Below are 8,839 nucleotides of genomic sequence, written 5' to 3' on the forward strand. Positions count from 1 at the left end.
CACAATCAGCCCAAAAACGTCTTCCAATACATCACGTTAACCAAGTTCCCTTATCCATGAGAACTCTATGTACAATTCAACCCATGGTGATAATAACTGATATGGCTATAGGATCGTACTGGTGAAGAATCACATTTTCAGAGTCCGAGGATGCAAAACAGATAGGGAAACCAAGCTTGACTCGGGCTTCCTCGTCTCCAGGGTCATCACAGCTTGACTGTGGCATTTTCGGCTAAATGGCGAGGTTACTCCTCGAGAGAATCCCCTCAACAATCGTGTAAAAATCTTCCAAAATTAACGCTTCGTGGTTCTTTTCTTCTTGTCCGTTTTGTCAAAGAAAATACAAAACTTCAAGAATAAGTAAAAACCAAAATACTATCATTTAGATCTACAACATATATTAGTCATCAAATAAAAATCAGAATACAAATATACAATTATTGTAAGAACAAAGTTGACCACTTGGAAAATAATAAAAAATAAACCCATCACTTAAGTGGTTTAGGTAAAAAAAATGATTTTAAGAATTACTAGAAATTATATTAAACAGCATAAAATGATTTAAAAATTCTAAATTAATGAATATTGATATTTCAAAAGTTATTTAATTTTGGATAAAAAGTAGTTGTATTGTACGATGTAACCAATGGGCGTGTGTCAGTATCATCTCATCCACACAATAATAGTATCAGTATCTTTCCAAAATAAAACAAAACAAAATATAAAAACAAAAAGCAGAAATAATAGTGGGGACTGTAACATAGTTCAACGAAACACTTTTGATTTCACAGTTCTTCTTCCGGACCTGCAATTCTCTCATCCATGGCCACCGTGCAACTCCAATCCCTAATTCTCACTCGCTCCTCCAGAGTCCCTTCCCTTACCTTCTCCGGCTCCGACCTGCCGTTGGAACGGCTTTTTCGACTCGCGCCGCCTCGAGAACCGCTCCTCGCCGAGGATGCTTCGCTTGCGACGAAGAACGGTATACTGAAGATTTTGGTGAGTGAAGCTAAGAAAACACTCGAACAGTTCGGTATTTTTTGTTATTTGATTTCTTTTTGTATTCTGATTTTTATTTGACGACTAATATGTTGTAGATCTGGATTCTAGTGCTTTGGTTGTTTCTTTTTCTTGAAGTTCTGCATCTTCTTTTGACAAAAGGGCAAGATGAGAAAAAAGAAATAAGGCGGGACAGAGAACAAAAGGACGAAAGAAAAGAATCGTTTTTTTTTTTTTTTTCTACTTTGCATATAATGATATCAAACTTTATAATAATAAGACAATTGTTTCCTGCCCCCATATAATTGGGAGACAAAAATATTCTTAAAAGAAATGGATATATATAAAATTATATTTCGATCCTCTTTTCCGAAACATAATATTGGATAAATTTTTTTGGAATGTATTATTTTTAATTTTGAATTTTTATATCTGAAATGAGATTTTGAATTTTTTTTTGGATTTTTATATCTGAAACACAATAATATTTTTTGAATTTTTTTTTAGAATGCATTATTATCAATTCTGAATTTTTATTTTCGGAATAAATTTTGAAAATATATTGGGTGAAAGAAGCAATTGCCTAATAATAAAGAAAAACAGAAACTGTATTAACAGACAAAGCCCAAATCAAGAAAGACCAAAAAATACAAAAAAGACACCAAAACTTATAACTGTGAATAGCTTGAAACATTTCTTGCATGATTATCTGTTTTGTGTTGAGAAAAATGGAATAACCGGAATTGTTTGAAGAGTTACTCCTTGTATATACACCAAAACTTATTAACTGTGAATAGCTTGAAACATTTCTTGCATGATTATCTGTTTTGTGGTTAGAAAAATGGAATAGTTGGAATTATTTGAAGAGTTTCTCCTTGTATATATATACATATACCTGTGTTTTATAACCTAACTATATCTCTATTGGCAACAGGACTAATTTTATAGTGTTAAAGTATCATGTCATGCTTGTAGTCATAAGTTTAGCAAACAATTAGAACAGAAACGACATCATCATTTTACGTCCCTCTCGCAGGTTGTTTCATTTTCTTCTGCATGTTTCACATCGACCCATTACATGTAATGTAAGGTTAAATATTTGCTTAAATATATGATTATAATCAATTCCTTATCTCTAGCCACCAATCTTATCCTAATAAGTTTTTATAATTCCATTCTTTTGTTTGGAAATGCATTTACAATTGACGAGTCCCACAAGTCTATGAACCAAATTTCAGATATTGTTCAAACGAGGTGAATTAATCTTCTCCTTGATGGCGACTAACCATTGAGTTTTCTCTTTACTCATTAGAGTAAACAATAAGCTCTGCATATTCATACATTTTTCAAAGCTTTGATTATTCTCCTTGTTCTAAGACTGCTAATACTATAATTATGATTAGCACCTCTATTCTCATCGTGTCTTACCATTCTTCTACGAGAACATCTATTCCATCATTAAGTAAAAAGTCAAATGCTACGTCAATCTCTACTCCAATCTCACATTTTTTAAACTTTTGACTTGTAAGTCATTTTAGTTTCATTGAAGACAATATCCTGGAAAATGATGATACACTTCTTAAATCCTGACTCAAGACACCACAATTCACCTATGTTCTCGCCGGCTGACCTGGATCGGGTCTTGGTGGTGGATTTTGGGCCAACTTTTCTTTTCTGTTGTTGTTGCTTTAAGATGCTTGAAATTCATAGTGAGGGGAGTTTCACTTGTTGACAAGACTTCGACGATCAAGTCAGTGAGAGCATATAATTATGAGTATAGTGAGTAGTGTATGGAATGACACTTACCTTTGTTCAAGGTCTTCATGCCCTTTTATAGTACTCGTAGATCCTCACTTTTATTGCCTTTTTAATATATTTTGCTAGTTGTTTGGGTCAACTCCTTAACACATCATTAGGTCGACTTCTTAATGCATCATTAGGCCTATTATCGTTTTGGGATGAGTTAAGTATTTATTTTTCTTAAACTAACAGGCATAATAGTCTGCTTAAGTGCTCAGGTCGGTCCCATAGAACGTCTGACTAGTACACACTCCCTTAGCCTCGATCCTAGCAAGGCGAGGCTTGAGGTTTTATTGTACGACAAGACGTTAGGTCAGAGGGAGGTTGGTTCACGATTTTTGATGTGTCGCTTGATGGGACGATTTTATGATAGCATTTTTAATGGTGTGTACACGTGTTCCATGATCAACGATTTGGGAAAAGGTGTCGTTTCAAGCTCTCTTAAAATTTTTAAAAAGCCAAAAAAACCCTTTTCTTTCCTTCTGCTTTTTGCTTTTTCACTAAGACTCAAAGAGACAAAAAAAGACTTTCCCCTCATTGTCTGTGTGTCGTCATGCCCCTTTGTAAACCATCGTGAGCCAGGTACATCCTATCGTTACTATCCTTTGAATAGTAGAACTTATATCATGACCTTTTTATATTGTGCTTCCCTATGTATTGTTTGGTTTGCTTCATATGATGCCTATGCTGAACTGCTCTTTTCGTATTTGTATGGTTGCTTTGTTTTAGCCATTTTTTAGAGATGGATTATGCCTTTACTTACCCTTGGGCCAAAAAAGAATTGCTTAAGGAAACCTTTGTTTATACCATTCGTTTAAATCTTAGAGAATTGAGGGAGTCAAGGGGTTTAAGTAAGAAAGACGAGAACTTAGTGAAAGTAGTAGTATGTAGGGAGGACAAACTAGTGTGTAGCGATGAGTCATCGGACCCCGATGGGCCTTTCTATTTCTTTTATACCACATTTTTTTTACCAAAACCACGTTGAGCCTTCCTCAGTTTTTGAAAAAGAGTTGTTGATCGAGCCTCAAAGACTTGTTCCCAAAGGAGCAGGGTATTTGCGAATTCTTGGAGAACCTCAAAGTTACACATCGACACTTTTGACGATAGAATACCTACCGGGTTCTCTCAAAGCTTATATTGGTATACACCCTTTCTAGCTTAAGCTTTTTAGAGATGTTTAGATTTTGAAGTTTTGAAACTAGCTTTTTTGTTTGTTTTGTAGAGAACATGCTTTCCTCAATCAGCAACATTGAGTTGGTCGAACGTGCAAGGCGGATGAGGGCGGCCAAAGATAACTTAGTGTCGAAAGAGATTGATCTGGGTTAGTTATCAAGAGAATGAGATCGGAAGTGTCGATTCCTTCAGAACACTCACACTCGGATGGCTGAGCTCTTCCCCAGGATGCTTTGACAATCCAAGAATGTGAAGTTGTTCGAAGCTTGAAAGGGAAAAGCATGTGGGAATTGAGTTTTGACATCTCAACCCATAATAGATCATGGTTCTTGCTAGAAGATGATATTGCAAGGCTGAAGATTTGTGATGAAGATCGACTTTGCCACGACGCTGAAAGTTTGCTCGGCCAAGCTATGCATTAGTGTGTTTGGCCAACGTATAAGTGATGTGAGTTGAATTTAGATTGTTCCATTTTATATGTGACACTTTACTAAGGATTGAGATTTTTAGCAATGATATGGTGATTACCCAAAGAAGATTCCTACTGAACACGAACTTAACCAAGTGGTTAAGTAAGTGTGAATGTTCACTTCTAGAGGGCAAAGAAAAAAATACAAGTATATGGTGATTGATGATGAAGGGCAATGATATGGTTATTTTAGCAATGAGGATTGAGATTTTTAGCAATGATATGGTGATTTTACACTACTACGTTTTATATCCAGTAACAAGAATAATTTCTCTCAGAGATCATGATAATGATCATGATAATAATATCACAACAGATTTAAATGATAATAATCATTTGTGTTATCTTCAAAATAACATGATAACAGATTTAAATATATCTGTGATTTTTAGAATAATGTGATAACAAATTTAAAATATCACAACAGATTTAAATGATAATAATAATTTATATTATCTTCGGAATAATATGATAACAAATTTAAATATGTATGTTACTTTCATAATAATATCATAATAGATTTTAATAATAACAATTATATTTGTTATCTTCTGAATAATATCACAACAAATTTAAATGATAATTAATCATTTATGTTATCTTTAGAATAACATGATAAAGAATTTAAATATATTTGTTATTTTCATAACAATATGATAACAAATTTAAATAATAACAATTATATTTGTTATCTTCAAAATAATATCACAACAGACTTAAAAGATAATAATCATTTATCTTATCTTCAGAATAAGATGATAACAGATTTAAATATATTTGTGATTTTCAGATAACAAATTTAAATAATAACAATTATATTTGTTATCTTCAAAATAATATCACAACAAATTTGAATGATAATTAATCATTTATGTTATATAAGTAATAACAATTGTATTTGTTATCTTCAGAATAATATCACAACGGATTTAAATGATAATCAGAACAACATGATAACAAATTTAAATATATGTGATCTTCATAATAATATGATAACAGATTTAAATAATAACAATTGTACTTGTTATCTTTAGAATAATATCACAACAGATTTAAATGATAATCACAATAAATTTAAATGATAATTAATCATTATGATAACAAATTTAAATATATTTGTAATTTTCATAATAATATGATAACAAATTTAAATAATAACAATTTTATTTGTTATCTTTAAAATAATATCACAACAAATTTAAATGATAATAATCATTTGTGTTATCTTCAAAATAATGTGATGACAGATTTAAATACATCTGTGATTTTCAGAATCATATGATAACAAGTTTAAAATATCACAACAAATTTAAATGGTAATGATCATTTATGTCACAAGTAGTTCTGAATCAGTTTTACCTGTTCCACGGTTGGCGCCAAATGTTCTCGCTGAACTGCCTTTTTAATATATTTCGCAAGTTGTTTGGACCGACTCCTTTTAACACATCATTGAGTCGACTTCTTAACGCATCATTGAGTCTATTATCGTTTTGGACTTAGTTAAGTATTTATCTTTCTAAACTAACTGAACAGAATAGTGTATTTATCCTAACATCTGACCAGTACAACATCTATGTCATAGAAACATGCATTTAACAACACATGCAAAAGCTTCTAGCTTCGCTTGCCTTATGTGCGTATAGGCTACAAAGCCAAATATTCTCATATTATCATACTTGGGACGTTGCTTTGATTAGATTTCCTCAAGAGTCGTCATATCAAGAGTTTGAGGGACACGTTAATCAGATTGGTATTAGTAGTGACAACTTAAGTCTACAACACCTTTGGAACTCTAGTTGGGTTCTCCACCATGCACTTCCAAAGTTTTCAAATGTTTCATCTTTACTTTACGAGGGTAGACCCACCTTGATAGAATGTTTGAACCTAGTAGACCGTTTGGATGAGTCTGTCTGTGTCTGGTGAAACAACACTTAGTCGCATTGACGTTGTTGACTGCAAGTCTTTATTTTGTTTTCAAATTCTATTTTATTTCATTTTTTATGGTGTTTTGATTTGATTTATTGTTATTTGAATTTCTAGACATGACATCACTATTAATTATGGTTGTCTTTCATTATCTTTGCATTACAATTATATTTCTGCATATTTTCTTTTAAAATTATCGATATTTATCTATTTTTTTTTTCTCTGCGATGGTTCTGCCATAACCCATTATGGCTTCCTATACATATTCATAAAGGACTTTTGGGGTCTCTATCTGGTAACACTGATGAAGTTTATGTTGACTGCAATTGCATAGATGTATGGAATTTGTGCCAAAAATTTCACAAATTGATTAGACGGAATTTCTTTATCTATAATGGTTAATCCTAACGTCATCTGGTAGAGAGAAACAAAGAAGCTGTTTTAGAATATTAGAGTCAATTCGTAGTAATAGAGGAGAAATTTAATATCAGGTGTATAGTCTAATTCCAATCTCCAGATAAGGTTCTTTTCTTGTCTTATCAGAAGATGAGATTATAGCTATTAGGTTCCTTTTTGGATTTGTTCTTCTGCTCGATACGGCAATGATTATGGTGTCAGATTTCACCACCATTGAGATAATTGCAAGAGAAGGAAATTTAGTCATGAAAGTGGTTTAGCTTTCTTCAGACAAAATTGGGTTTGAAGCGTTCCACTGTTATAGTTGTGATGAATCATCACTCATCATTTCCAGAGTATTGTTGCATGTCTTGGTGAAATATTTACTGAAGTGAAACACTTTGTATCATTGAATATTGCAGTGGGTGATGTTACTGACTTAGATTGGGAAAGACTTGTGCTTTCAGCCGGCTCAACTGTTGTGGTTGGATTCTGGGCTCGATGGTCTGGTCCCTCCCTCCCGATCCTCCCGATATTTGATGAAGTGGCCCAGGAATATTCTGGTAGGCTGAACTGTTACAAACTCGAAGTTGATGAGAACCCATCAACTGCTACGCGTTATCCAGCTCGAACTCTCCCCACTTTCATTATTTTCAAGAATGGTGAGAGGAAAGATACAGTTATTGGAGCTGTGCCCAAGACAACATTGACCTCAACCATAGAAAAATATCTGTGAGCAAATGAAAGTAAAGCTATTTTTGTCGTTAGTTTCCTCTCATCTAAGCCAAATATCAGGTTGGGATTATTTGTTTCTTAAATAACCATTTATGGTCCTGAATATTTATGGATGCAAACCATATTTTCTGATTTCTTTAGATAATTATAGTTAACAATGTGTTGCGTAATTTGCCATCTATTATAGCACAATTTAAATCTATTTACATCTTGCCTCCTGTTTCTTTAGTTCTTCCGTTCACTTAAGTGGCTGAAAATTGTGTGGTCACGTGGGGCTATGAAACAAATTCTTATTAAAATGGGACAAATGTAGTTGAAAAGTAAAATCTTATTAAAATTGTTAATTGAAGATTAATTAATGAATATTTCATGTCTATATCATGATTTAAAAAATGTCGTGTGATAATGCTCACGCTCTATGGATGTGTCTGTCCGTGTGACTAACTAAAAATTGTTTCTCTGATTGATGGATGTATTCACGAGTAAAACCTTTGTGTTGCATAATTTCCAAAGCTCGACTTAATCCATGGTGAAGGGAAGTTCAATAGTAACATCCACATACTTTTACTTCTTCTCAGAAAGCAATACCATAATTAATGGTAGTTCCTCTGTCTACGTTGTGACTGGAAGAAAATTGTATTTTCTCCAGAGGGTGAAATCTATCTCATTCACGGGATAACTGGATGTGCCATGAGATACCAATTGTTGCTTGGAGTGAGTGGTTAAACATTCTTGTCTCTCACCATGGTTGTGGTTAAACATTCGAAGTCACGATATTTAGGAGCACATAACCCTTTTGTTGGTCGATTGAATGCGAACAGGAATTAATGAAATCCATGGATTTAGGTTAGATACGAAGAATGCGGCACGAGGGTATGTTGCGCTTGTGAGTGCTTTAAGGTGTTTTTTTTATAGTTCTTCACGGATGAATTCTTCATAGATTATTTGAATATTTTCACCCTTCAATTCTTTCAATTCTTACACATGGTTGAACTAAATCAAACTTGCATTATTCTGATTAATTTCTTGGGCGCATGATCCAATATAGAGGAGGGAAACATCCCATAAATACACACATGAATATAAGTGGGATATTGAATATATTTGTATTGGACAAAGCGCTCACGGCTCAGTGCTCCGTGGTCAGATCTCGGTGCATGGCATAGGTAGGTAGCTTGGTTGTTTAGCCCGTAAAGGGAGTCGTGAGTTTGACCCAGTCATATTGGTAAGCCCGTTGTGGCATAATTAAAATAACATTTTTATACATTAGTATAAGGCTACTAGTAAAGGGTACTTTTGAACCTAGTGGTACGAATAATACATGTGGTGCCTAGGTCAAGT

At 33.4% G+C, this 8,839-nt stretch overlaps 1 non-coding gene across 1 annotated transcript; it reads left to right on the forward strand.

Annotated features, from left to right (window-relative positions):
* The first annotated feature begins 262 nt into the window (after positions 1–262).
* On the forward strand, positions 263–7,668 carry LOC137834022 (uncharacterized). Its single transcript, XR_016521242.1, has 2 exons — positions 263–999; positions 7,186–7,668. It is a non-coding gene; the product is annotated as an uncharacterized LOC137834022 (transcript).
* Positions 7,669–8,839: the final 1,171 nt, after the last annotated feature.

Source organism: Phaseolus vulgaris, chromosome 5, assembly GCF_051622355.1.
Source record: "Phaseolus vulgaris cultivar YP4 chromosome 5, ASM5162235v1, whole genome shotgun sequence".
Classification (NCBI taxonomy): domain Eukaryota; kingdom Viridiplantae; phylum Streptophyta; class Magnoliopsida; order Fabales; family Fabaceae; genus Phaseolus; species Phaseolus vulgaris.